Raw genomic sequence first — 13,714 nt, 5'->3', positions numbered from 1 at the left:
TCATCACTACCCATACACTTTGTGTGTGTGTGTGTGTGTGTGTGTGTGGCATTGACTTTTTGAAGAAGACTCATCATGAAGGCCAGTTGTTTAGTAAAACGTCTTACATTCTAATTTCTTGATTGTTTTTTCATGGTGTAGTTTTACTTGTTTCTGTTCTCTGGTGTTACCTGTAAACTGGAATTTAAGTTTTAAATGCTTAAATAGATTCAGGTAATAAATTTTTGGCAAAAATTACTTCACTGTTGACATTCAACAGATTATTATCATATCAGAGTCACAGAGTTTAGATAGTCTCCCTCGAATTCATTTTTTAAACTTTTTAATTTTGAAATAATTATAGACTCATGGGAAGTTACAAAAATAGTACCTAGAGTCCCCTGAACCTTGTGTCCTGCTTTCCCCAGTGGCAATATCTTATGTAATTGTAGTACAATATCAAAATCAGGAAATTGACATTGGTATAATACTGTTAACTACAGACCTTATTTAGCTGTTTACCAGTTTCACAGGCAACAGTGTGTTTCTGTGTGTGTGTGTGTGTGTGTATTTCTATGCAATCTGATTCCATGTTCTAATACATTATTAATTCTTACAATATAAACCCCCTGAGATTGTCATGGTAAAATAATTATATCCCCTTGTAAGTGGGGAGACATCTAAACATGTGCGTACATTTTGTGCCTACTCCTCTAAGGTAGGTAGAAAAATTCAAACTTGGGGAAGATTGCTTTGTGAATGCCTAACCTTCCCACTAGCCTTTTGGTTATTGCAAGATAAACTGTAAAGCCTTTTCTAGAATAGCAAGGTGGAAGTAATGAAGACAGAAACCTCCCTGCCAAATCATATTGTATTTTGTGGGCAAGTATGTTGCTACAGGATTTATTATCCTTTAGGGAGAGTTTCTTCCTTTTTCCTGAGGAAAATGAAGAGTTGGGAGTCTGGACCCAGAGATTTAGGAGGGGATCAAAGGAATTTCTTTGGTGGTGGTAGCAGCTTCCTAATACGTAGATTGTATCCATAGTAGTATGTCCTGATTCCTTCCTATGCCTTTCTGATTTTGGCAAAGGCCCAGGGCAGTTGGTTAGTGATGCTAAGATAGAAGCCCCCTGGAGACCTCTGTGAGGTGCACGCTGATGTTTTCCGGAAGTATGATTTGGAATCCTATTTTAAGTTTACCATTTCTACCTTGTGATTCTCTTTCTGTGATCCTGCAAGAGTTTTGAGGTCCTTTCTAAAGTAGGGAGATGGATTGATGCTGTGCATATTCCTTTCAGCTTCAATAAGATGATGATGTAGTTACATCAGAATAACCAACAAGCAAATTGCCAAATCCAGTGGACTTTTTCAGTTCTTATATTGCTTGCTCTCTTGGCAGTATTTGATACAATCAATCATTCCCTCCCTGAAATATTCCATATCAGTCAGGCTTTAATAAGAAAAAAAGCCACCCTTTATATTTTAAGCAGAGGGATTTAATATAGGAATCAGGTTTAATACTGAAATGTTGGAAGGTCTCGAGATGTAGCTGGATCTCCAGGAATGCCCATCACAAATGGCCTGCCAGGCAGAGGTAGTACGTTTGCCAAAATCAGGAAGGTATAAGAAGGATCCAGAACACGCTACTATGGCTACAGCCTAGGTATTAGGAAGCTGCTACCAGCACCATGACAACTGAGCAACCGTGAAGCTAATGACTGGACACAGGCGCACTGCTGTAGAAAAGCTCCACCACTTCAACATTGTACTTGCCAACAGAAAACAGCCAAAAGCAGTGGGATTATAGCCTCTGCCTCAGTTCTAGAATGGTACATGTAACTGGTGGAACCTAATTTGCATCCAGGTCTCTAGTTGTAAGGGAATCTGGGAAAAGTAGTCTTGAGCTGTCCAAGAAGACAAAATAGACAGCTGTCCAAGAAGACAAAAAGTAGGAATGGATGCTAAGTGCCCATCGACCATCCCCAAAACACCTTTATCCTTCCTTCTGTTATGGCACAATATTTTGGTTTTCCTCCTAACCCTGTGATGCCTCATCTTCTACCTGTTCCTTACATATAGTTGTTACTCAGGACCCAGACCTATCCCTTTCTCACTCCACATTCTCTCTCTGGGCGATTTCATGCACTCAGTATGTAAGAATTCTAAAATCATCACCTCCAGCCAGGCCTCTTTCCCATGTAGTACCCATATTTCCACTGACCACTGGGTCTCTGCCTAGATACGTCATAGGCACATCAAACTGAACATACCCAAAACGAAACTGGTCATGTCCTCTCCACAAACCTGTTCTGTCTCCTGATTCTCCTATTGTGACCTAATCTGTCTAATTTCCCTGGCAAGAGACCTAGGAGTCCTCCTTGACTCCTCCTTCTCCTTACCTCCCATGTCTAGCTAATCACCAAGCCTCGAGAACTGCACATATTAAATATCTCTCATATCCCAACCTAAACTCCTGGAAGGGCATCACAACTAGTTTCCTGGCCTCCTTCCTTGCCTCCCTTCAACCTGTCCTTCATATTGTATTCAGAAAACATCATCAAAAGCATATATCAGATCTCTTAAAACCCTTGTGGCTCTCCATACCTGTAGGATGCAGCCCAGAGCCATTAACATGGCTCCCAAGGCTAACATTCAACTTGTGTTTACCTGTTTGGTTAGTTGTACTGGCTCTCTAAATACAAAAATCCTCCCATACTCTGGAACTACCTCCCCTACCTCCTCACTAGCCATCAACTAAAGAGTTAATGCTGAGTCTGTTCCGGTTGGTTGGCACTTGTGCCAATCAGTTTCCCTTGGCTTCCACAATGAGAGGGTTGGCTGGTACCTGTGCCTTGGTGCTTCCTTCCTCCCAACCTGGGGGGTGGGTGGGGGCGGTAGGGGTAGGGGTATGGTATTGCCTGGGGGTCATTCTGGGGTTATTCAGCGCACCAGCCTTCCCATGCTCCAGGCCGTGTCCTGGTAACTTCCCCTAACCACAGTGTTTCCAAACTGCATGGTAAGGGGGTGATGTTATGCCTGACAGGGATGCTGGTGTCCCAGGGCCATCTCAGGGTGTGATCGACTACCACAGGCCACTGCTCCCTCAGAGTCACCCTCACCTGGCCACACGTGGGAACAGCAGCCTGTGTTGGACTTGGGTTCCCAGCGTATGGGATAAAAAGTGAGAGAGCAGAAGGGTGGATGTTAATTTGGCCACTACAGGTCCTGGTTAGGTGCCAGGCAGAGTTTCTTCAGGACTAATGGGCACTCTTGAGAAAGATGGGCAGCATAAGGATGGTTTGGAGACCAGTGTGAAATTCATCCCTGTCGAATTCTTCCTTCATTTATTGGAAGAGCTTGGATAAAACAGGAATGCTCACCTGTCCTGGGCATTTGCAATATTAATTTTAGTACTAAAAGTGAGAACTCATGGGCATAGAGGGCCAGCTCTGTTCCATTCTAAACGTATACTAATTCAGTTGAGAACTACAGATATCATAATCTCCATTTTATGCACGAGAAAACTGAAGTGCAGAGAACTTATCTATAGCCTGTAGGAGCCAAAATACTAAACTCCCAGCTCAGTACTTACCTGCTCGCTGGAGCTCTCATCTATCCTAAGGATGAGATTAAAGCAAAGCATGTGATTCCAATATAGAGTTTCCATGATTTAGTAAATATAAATACATTGAACAGATAAAAATCTAAGAAAGTATTATAAGGGCTAAGAAATTTTGTTAATGTAATTGCTGTTATTTTAGCAGATTGAAGTTACATCAATTTTGCTCTTACAGAGTCTACATATTGCTTAATGTCCAGCAATTTAATGGGAAAATTATTGGAAAAATTTTATCATGACTCAGGGGCATCATTTATCTGGTGGCAGGTACATCAAACAAAAAAATGAACAATTTGTATTATTACTTAAATCGCTGAGTAAGAAAGACATTGAATAATATCTATAATTTAGCAAATATAGAGACTAAAATGGAACCCATTTTAAAATTTGGGCATTATGTAATTCTTTACAAATTTATATTCATGTGTCAGTTGTTAAATATTTTTGTCTTGCCCCTGCCTATCTCTCAAGCCTCCTCTCACGACTCTTCCTCTTGCTCTGTGCTGCAGCAATTCTGGAAGCTTCAACTCTACAGAGTCCTCCTTCTTCCTGAAGTATTCTTCTCCCTATAACCTCAGTATGAAGCATCAGCTTAAGAATCACTTCCTTAGGGAGATCTTCCCCGTTCTTTGGAATAGATCAAGTTCCCTTACTGTACATTAGCAGAATCCTCTGGATGCGCCAGAACAAAACCTCATTGGCCATTATTATAATCAGTTATCCTGGGCCCATCCTTTTCACCAGCCTATCCACCCCACAGGGGAAGAGGCAACCTCAGTCCTGCTCCCTGCTCCATCTCCAGGGTCCGGCAGATGGCCCTGAACATACCACTGCCCCACAGCTATTTGGTGAATGAATGTACACCTGCATGTGGCCCCTGAAAGCACTTTACATTTGCCTTGAAGTTAATAGCATGTACAGATATTTATTTTTAAATCGTCTACCAAAATTTTGCAGTTAAGTTCAAATGATTTTCTAAAGGGGTTAAAACTGCCGTTGAAACCCAAAATTGTTGACTTCCAGGAGTCTTTCTCTAGGGATAGCTGTTTAATTGGCTGAGCAGGGCCCCTCCTTATTCTTAGATTTCCTCTTATTTTCCAGGTTTCCTCCTCCCCTCCCTCCATCTACAAGTTGCCATCATCAGAATCTCCACATTTGTGCCTGAGTGGGCCCCTCACGTTGGTTTGACTTGGGCAGCATTTTGCTCGCTGGATTGTTTGCTGGAGTTGTTTTTGTTTTGTTTCTTTAAGGAAAAAAACATGCAAATGTTGTATTTGGTTGATCTGTGAGTAAACACTTCTTGAAAATTTCAGACCTCAGCTTCTTGGTGATCTCACAAAGTTTCCACAGACTGTGTGTCAGTGATAACCTAAGGATCTGGAAGGAAACCCAACTTCAAAATGCAGTTCCCAGTGATTTCAGCCTGAAAGGTGATATGTCTGTTTTTCTAACATCTCCAAGTCACTGGAATGTGCATTGGCAATATTTCTAGACCAAATTTCTGGGGAACTGGCTGGCTCACTTGTCTGAGAGATGCAGTTAAGTTAAAGACGCTAAAATGTCAACAATTCTCTTGGCTACTTCACTTCAACTACAAAGATGGCAGCTTTGGAGACCAGCATATGTATTAGCTGAGATACACAAGAATATGTCCTGGCAGAAGAGTATTGTCCAACTGATATTAGAAGCAAATCTTCTGAGAATGTCACAAGAATGTTGTAGTTGAGACCATTGGTTGATACAGTGCAAAATTCATTCATTCATTCATTCTTATGCAGGGGCCAGAGGCCAGGCTCTGTGCTAAGCCCACGTGAATCAGACACAATCTCTACCCTGGAGAAGTTTATAGTCTTGTTAAGTAGACAAACAATTATAGTGCAATGATGGATGTGTGTGTGTGCTTTGTATGGCGTGCTTTGGGGGTATAGAGGAAGGAATGACGACCCTTGCCCTGGAGGATTTGGGGAAGGTTTTCTAGAATAGGCTTCACTTGAACCAGGTCTTGACGAGTAAGTGGTAGTTTATGAGTCTTAGGGAAGAGTGGCAAGGGAACCTAGTGGCAATAGTGTGGTGGAAGCGTGGCATTGAGAAAAAAGACTGCACTCCAGAAATATTTAGGAACTTGCTGTGGCCAGAACACAGGTTCCTTGAGAGGGGCACCAGGAACATTTTTGTAGGAACATGTGACTTGGTCTTCATAGGTTGATCCTAATGATTATTACATCTAATATCCATGAATTTATCTGGCCTCTGCTGGGACCCATTTTTTACTTTCTTCTTGAACACCTTATGGGGGTAATGGGTTCCATTTATAGGCTCCAGGCTTTGTAAAGATGTACTTCCTATTATTTGTCCTAAAATACTTCCTTAAATGATCACCAGCAGAGTCATTATTTCCTCTTTTTATAATTACAGTATTTTGGTACTCCTACCTAATCCGCAGGCATCCCATAGATAAAGAATAGATTTGAAAGGCACCACTGAAGCCCTGGCTGGGGTAGCCATGCCTACCGAAAAGCCAAAATCCACCCCCGCTCCATCTTCCACCTCATACCCACAGGCTGCATGTTGCCTTTTTGTAACTCTTTCCCTCTTTGATGCCCTCCCTTGATGTTAATGGTACTCTTTTATTTGTTTAAAAATAACACCGGAAAATCAATTTATTAACATGCAATGAGAACTAGATCTGCCAAGTGACTCAGGGCGGCCATTCTCCCCATGCAGCTGGGAAGAATCTGAGCCTCAGCTGCTGGTTAGAAGGCTCTAGATGCTGAGTGGTGTCAGGTGCTGATAGCCTCAGCATCCATCGGCACAATGAGAACACACATGGCACCTGGACAAGAACAGCAAGTCTGAGGCCTGCTTGGGCTTCTCCCAGTGAGAAGGTGGGACTCCTGAGAGTCGCCTTCTTCTGACACCCACAAAGATTAAAACGTTAGAGGATGGGCAAAGCTCTTACAGGTAGACTAAAGGATGGCTTTGCAAACAATTTCTCTCATGCCTTGGAACACTTTGGGACTCTGTCCTGAAACAGGGTGCTTTTAGCCAGAGTTGTTTTGGAATTTTTAAAGAATTCTAGTCTTAAAACAATCCCTGGAGTAAACTGTTGCTCTTCATGTCTGACTTTTCCTCCTGCTGAGACAACAGAATGTGCCAGCCCTGCCCTGGGCCCTTTCCCCTCTGTTTGTCCCTGCTTCTGGCTACCTTGTCCCCCTCCCTGTGTGAAGTCATCCACTCCCAGGCACACAGGAAAATGGGGGGTGGATAATGAGCACAGTACAAGTCTGACTGCAAGTGAAGGAGGGAGGGGAAGAAGGGTGGGGAGAAACATGCTAGACCACCCAGCAATCTAGGGAAGTCCAGCAAGGCTACAGGGCTGTTCTCGAGCAAAGTTGGCCACCAGGGGAGTCATAGCCTTGAAGGAAAAGGCTACCTTAGCACCCTTGCCACACTCAGTCATTGCTGGGAGTAGCTATGGAAGCATGGCCTTGGCACAAGCGTGGTGATGGATTTCAGAGTGCAGCAGCTGGGCCCTTGGGCAATTACGTTCCTTGATCTTGGAGGTCTACGAGGCTCATGCTCATGGCTGCCACACCTGGAGGACTTCGTGCCTCATCTCAACCCAGCCAGCTTCTACTCATCCTCCAGGTCTTAGTTTAAATGTTACTTCCTCAAGAGAAGCCAACCCAGACCTTAGAGTTGACTAGGCTTCCCTGCTCCAATAGCACAAAATTTACTACAAGTTTTTCCAGGAGAGCCAGGACTGTGTCTGGCTTGTTCTGCACAGAATCCACAGTACCTGGCCCCTGGAAGACACTCAGTGAGTAAGTGAATGACTGGTTACTGGTGCTGGTGAGATAAATCAACTTGTGTGACAATCTCAGTTTTAGGGTATGTGCTTCCTCTGAAACAGATTGTTTCAGACATAAGCTTCACCTTTATGGGTATTTACAACTTTCAGGCTGAGTTTTCAAAATAATTTAAAGGAATCCTTGAGAAAAACATTTCAAGTTTGCAATGTTCTTTAGTCACGGGGCAACGTTGCTGAATCGCAGTGGCTATTTCCTCAACTATGTCTTGGAATAGAGTTTGCGGCAGGAGAGATGGGGACAATGGGATCCGGTGGAAATCCACATTCTAGTCCTACTTTGGACACTAACAGGGTCTTAAATTTCTTCTCTGAAACCTGTACTCATACTGCATTTCCTCCTTGGGTCAATAAGAGCCCTGGAAGACATAACAGATGTAAACATGTTTTGCGATTTCTCAATGCCAGCCCAACCTTGGATTGCCTTGCTATTGCTATTGCTTATGGACCTCAGGTTTCAGGGTGAGGGGAATATGGGGCAAGTGAGTAAAGGGAAGTGAAGATGTGGACTGGGGCATCAAGACTCCCCAAGATGTTTTGAGGGAGGCTATGCCTTGGAAAATACCACAGTGGTGCAGAGCAGATCGGGGTTGCCTAAAAGCAGACCAGAGCTGCCTGGTGAGTAAGAAGGGAAGTAGGGACGTATAAGCCATGGAAGCTCATTATGTGATTTTGCATCAGGTGTAAAAATAGGACCCTAGTTGCTACTAATACTCTTCATTGGGAAAAATGTGGGCAGCTCTGTGGTAAGAGGCAGTACTTCCTGGCAAAATCTGTCGATCCATTTAAGATGCTCAGAACCCTGCCCTTCAAGATGTCTAAAATGCCTCAGCCAAGTTGGCCAAGGCCCTAGGAAACATTACATGCTGCTGAGAACAATGTGTGTTGGCAGAGGCTGCTCTCGTGCTCTGTGCACAGCCCAGTTCAACCTCAGATCACCGGGCACAGCCAGCTGGGGCCCATCTCTGGTCCCAGAGCACCCACAGGAAGCACTGAGGCAGGGGCACCTTCCTGGGCCCCTGAAGTTGCATGGCTTCCTTGGAATGAACATCAGCATCAGAGAATCCAGAGGGACCTGGGTTCAAGGCCAAACTTCACCAAGTCAGCTCTATTACCTCAAACTATTTCCTTAACTATGACTTTTTCATCTGTAAAATGGAGCTATAGTAACCTCCCTCACGGGTTTGTTAGGAGTATATCAGATAACAACATGTGTTAAATATCTGGCACATAGTAAGAGTTCGACAAATGGGAACTGTTATTATTTTAACTTAGTGGGGAGTGGAAAACACACTTGGGTTTGGACACTGATTCTGCCACTTGCTAGCTGTCTGATCTCGGGCAGGTTACTTAGCCTCATTGAACCTCATTTTCCTTATTTTCAAATGGGAGAAAATACTACTTAATCTTCAGTGGTGTTATAAGAATTAGAGTTAATTTAAGAAAGGTGCCTAAGATGTGCCTGGCACAAAGTAGTACTCAATAAAAGCTATCTACTATCATTTTTCGTAGATCAAAGCAGGAATAAAAATTATTGATGTTGGGTCACACAAAGCAAGTACATGCAAACACAATAAGTCATTTGAATTGTTCTGTGGAAAATAAATTCTCTTCTACAACTGGTGGCCTTATTTCTCCAGGTTAGACTTTTTAAGCATGTAGGCAGCAAGGGCTGAGGCTGAGGACTGGCCCACACCTGAAAGGGTCGGCCCCTCCCCGGCCCCCGTCTTCTCCGGGGCCCTCCCTCATCTGTCCATGTTCCAGGGAAACATTTTTTCCTCCAGCCTCAGGTCCCTTGGGGAGAGCTGAAGCAATAGGTCACTATTAGTTAAACTGCCACAGAATTTTCAGACCATGAGACTCCTGTCTCTCCCCACTCTGGACTGGCCCATCCCCAAGAAGAAAGGAAGCCAGGAGGTGGAGGAGGTTATAAAACCATTTTATATCCATCCTGTTTTTAATTGATTTCACAGCAGGGGAAGAAAAATCGGAATCGTTCCCACATAACCTTTCGATGCGGGAGTTCTCTTCTGGTCAGGAAACCCATCTGGGAAGAGCCAGAGCGCGTCTGTGTGTTCTGTGTTCTTGCCCACAGTCTGTGAACCCTGTTCCTGTCGGTACCCACCATGAGGGCTGCTCCTGTGGGTACCCTGGGCACCCCCTTTACACATTGGCTTGGAGGCAGGGGTAGCCTAGCCTCTGCCCCAGGCTGGCCTGGTCTCCCAATGGGCCAATGCCTTTTCTGTCTAAGCTGTAGCCCACATGTCAGCTGGGCCTCCAGTGCCTGAGATCTCGATACTGTTGGCTCAATCCACAACCCCTGCCCTGTAGGAGCCCAAAGTCCTCCAGAGATTGCTGTGGATTTCTGTGGGGGCAGGAGTGGCTAACATTGTACAGGTCTCTCAAATGTTCTGCATCCCAAGGCAGGAACTTGGCCCCCCAAATGGTGTGTGAAATATTTTCTGGGAGGATTTGGTGGTGTGAAGAGTGGCCACATAATGCACTGCAGGGAAAACAATGAAAACATGCATGTTTCTTATTTCCATTCTTAGGGATGGTTCAGCCAGGAGTGGGCTTGTGGATGGGTTCTCTGTATTTGTCAAATATTTTAAAATATAAACTCTGCCTCTAAGCAGGGGAACTTGGTGACTGAGAAACAAGGAGACAGACTATGTATCTTTTTAACTTTTTGAACTTTGCACCATTTACACATATAACTATTATGTACATGAACACACACACACACACATACATCCCATATATATGTACTACATCACTTATGCTCTCTCCCTACTCCATCTGAAATGCCCTACCTCCTTCTCTCTGCTGAACCAATCCTTCAGGGCTGATTTCAAAAAGTCTTCTCCTACCCTCTCTGAACCCTGACAGAATTTCCAGTGAGTCTTAGAAATCCACCTATTTCTAAGTGGGATCCACTCACGAGCTGCCTCACAGTGTAACTCTGCTTCCTGAGAGCAGTTCTCGTCTCTAGTCAGTTCCTTGTGGGTGGAGGCTCACGGCACGCAGCTGAATGAGTGCATGAGAAAGAAAGGCAGAACCAGACAATTTCTAAGGAAAAGGGCACATGGCTTGAACAAAATGCCCTTTGGAACGTGCATCAAGTAGCTGGTGTTAGCTCTCACTACTCCCAGAACCAGCTGGAATTACAGATGTGAGAAGCTGCTTGTTGAGCCGGTTACCTGTTTCTTTTCTGTTGCAATAATACCGGCTGGGTCTGTTCTAGGCATTTTGGGCCAACACCCTGTCACAGAAACATGTACCTCTACGGACAATAGTGGGCTACGTGTCTGAGACTAAGACTTTAATAACTTTTTTTAAAGATTAAGCAGAAAATATCTTATGAAGTGAATCGTCTTGTCCACAAACCTTTCCTGTAAATAAGGACAGAGCGGGTGGGAGGAAAGGGCGCAGGGGCTGAGCAGGTGGGGCAGAGGGAGGGTGAGAAGCCTGAGGACAAAGTCCCTCATGAACAAGGCACCTTCCCTGCGATCACACACGGGAAGCACCCCTCCATTTTGAAAATGAACCCCCAAAAGAAGAAGAGTGCCCCCTTCCTACAGCTGAGCCCCCTCCCCAATAGAGACTGGGAGAGGTGGGGGGTTCCCGTTCCTCAGGACCCCTGGGCTGTTGAGCGTGAACAGAATGCCCTTGGGCCAGTGCTCTCTCAGCACCCTGCTCACCTCAGGAAGCCACAGTCCTCTCAGGAGTATGGGACCCAGGAATCCACTCCCTGCCCCCCCAAGACTCAGCCTGCCTCTCCCTCCTCCACAAGCTCCCAGCCCCTCCTCTCTAAATCCCGGGGCGCTACCTTCCATCCGACATCTGGATGACTGCTTCAGTAGCCTAAAGCAAAGCCTCATCTCTTTGAATGTTCAAACCCCACCTGCCTTAGCAGAACAGCTGGTCTGCCACCCGGGTCTCTCCCCCAACGTTTCTGGGCATCCTGAGAAACGCAGCCCAGGTGGGCACGTGTCACTCCCACCTGCCACTGTGGTTCCATGGCTGCATTCCCAGCCTCCCGGTTCACCTCGGGCTCTTTCCTAACTCATTTCTCCAGGATGTGCTTTTCCCACAGACAGATTCGCTGCAACTGGGGACATGACCTCCAGCCCCACCCCATCGTTGATTCCTGGAAACTTAACTCCCTGCATAGGACAGATGGCGGTGCTTCCTGAATGCTTGGGGGATAACTGAAGCGGCTCCCTGTGTTCCTGTGGGAGCTCACAGGCTCTAAAACCCCAATCTCGGGGCCCTGTCTAGCTCCTCTCAAGCTGCCCCACCTCAACAAGAGTCTTTGAATAGATCATGCCAACACTGGTCTAGACCCCCGACCCCTCCACCCCAGAGAGCAGTTAGCATCACCCCCTTCTGGCCTCAGGCCTGTGCATGCTGCCCCAGCACGACTGGCCCTGGGAACCCCCATTTGTGTCAGGGGGATCCCCCTCTTCAATTCACCAGGGCCCAGATAAGACAAAGACACGGCTCGACCTTGCATTTCCCGCATTATACCAGTTTCAACACCATTTAGGGTGTGAAGGCAGAATAATGGCCTCCAAAGACATGCACATCCTGATCCCCAGAACCTGTGAATACATTAGGCTATGTGGGAGATGGGAATTACGGTTTCTGATGGAATTAAGCTCACTAATCAGCTGACCTTGAGCTGGGGGAGCACCCTGGACTATCCAGGTGGGCCCAGTGTGATCACAAGAGCCCTTAAAAGTGGAAGAAGCAGCAGGGTCAGAGCTGGCTTTGAAGGCAGGGGGAAGGGCCAGAGCCAAGGACCGTGGGTGGCCTCAGAAGGGCAGAAGAGCCTTCCAGAAAGGCACGCGGCCCACCAGCACCTCCACTATAGCCTTGAGAGAACGTCAGACTTCTGACCTACAGTGCTGTAAGATACTGCATTTGTATTGTTCTAAACCACTAAGTTTATGCTAGTTTGTTGCAGGAACAAATAGGAACCTAAAACATGGGGGATACCAATAATTCAGTCTAAGTATTTTACTTCGGGAAAACTTTTCTCTAACTCTTCATCATTTAACATCTCACTCTTCAACTGCCACACTCAAGTTTACCACGTCATCATCATTTATTCCAAGACCAACATGCTTTACTTTGTTACAACGGGAGAGTTTATTCTGGTGACTTCCTTGAAAATAAGGGAATCTGTGCCAAAATTAATTACAGTGTCCATGTCCAAGAACCCAAATGAAAGTTCCCTTTGCCAGCAATCCCCAAATGGCAGTTCTCTTGCTAAAATAATGTAAACTTTAGATTCCTTTTCTCTACAAACCCTGATACATAAATCATAGACATTTCTCCAACTCATCTTCCCGGAATTCCCATGGCCACCATTGAAGTTCAGGCAAGCTCTGTCCTCTTGCTTGAATAACTGCAACAGCCTTGTCCCAACTCCATTCTATGTCTCAACACTAAAGTTAGAAGGATCTTTCTAGAATCTGATCATCCTTCTCCTGTTTGTAAACATCAATGACACCCCATTGTGCTTAGGATAAGGTACAAAATGCTCACATGGCCTTCAATGCCCTGCATGCTTCAGGCCCTGCCCACGTCTCTGGCCTCATTTCCAGCACAGGGAGAACTAGCACCAGGGGGGTTCTATTAAATGTGTAGCCTCTGAGCACTCAAGTGTCGAGCCGCAGAATGGGCTGTGCAAAGCAGATCTCCATTTTGGTGGAATTGAGTGTGGGGGGCATAGCTGTGGCTGGTATGGGTTGAATTGTATCTTTCCCGAATCCATATGTTGAAGTCCTCACTCCCAGTATCTCAGAACGTGAACTTATTGGGAAATAGGGTTGTTGCAGATGTAATTGGTTAAGATGAGGTCATACTGGAATAGGGTGGGTCCCTAGTGGACTGGTGTCCTTATAAAAAGGGGACACTTGGACATAGACACGCATACAGAGAGCACACCACGTGAAGATTAGTGTTATGCTGCCACAAGCCAAGGAACTACCAGGAGCTAGGAGAGCCCTGGAGCAGACCCTTACCTGCTGCCTTCAGGGGGAGCATGGCCACGCCGACACCTTGGTCTTGGACTTCTGGACTCCAGAACTGTAAGACAGTAAATGTTTGTTGTTCTAAGTTGCCCAGTTAGTGGTCCTTTGTTACAGAAGTCCCAGGAAGCTAAAACAGGGACCCCGCTAGTTTCTCATCAGCTTTGGATTTCTCCAGCTTCTACTGTTGGTACGACATGGAGTTCTGCA

The 13,714-nt window shown here is 45.5% G+C and overlaps 1 long non-coding RNA gene across 1 annotated transcript in view; it reads right to left on the bottom strand.

Moving 5' to 3' along the window:
* LOC123648360 overlaps positions 1–13,714 on the bottom strand; it is a 48,102-nt gene that overhangs the window by 24,178 nt on the left and 10,210 nt on the right. The window contains exon 2 of the long non-coding RNA XR_006738587.1: positions 13,499–13,562. This is a non-coding gene — a long non-coding RNA (uncharacterized LOC123648360). The remainder of the gene's footprint in view (positions 1–13,498; positions 13,563–13,714) is intronic.

Source organism: Lemur catta, chromosome 12 (genome assembly GCF_020740605.2).
Source record: "Lemur catta isolate mLemCat1 chromosome 12, mLemCat1.pri, whole genome shotgun sequence".
In the NCBI taxonomy this organism is placed as follows: domain Eukaryota; kingdom Metazoa; phylum Chordata; class Mammalia; order Primates; family Lemuridae; genus Lemur; species Lemur catta.
Note: the sequence above shows the minus strand (reverse complement) of the source record. Positions and strands in the feature narration are given on the sequence as shown.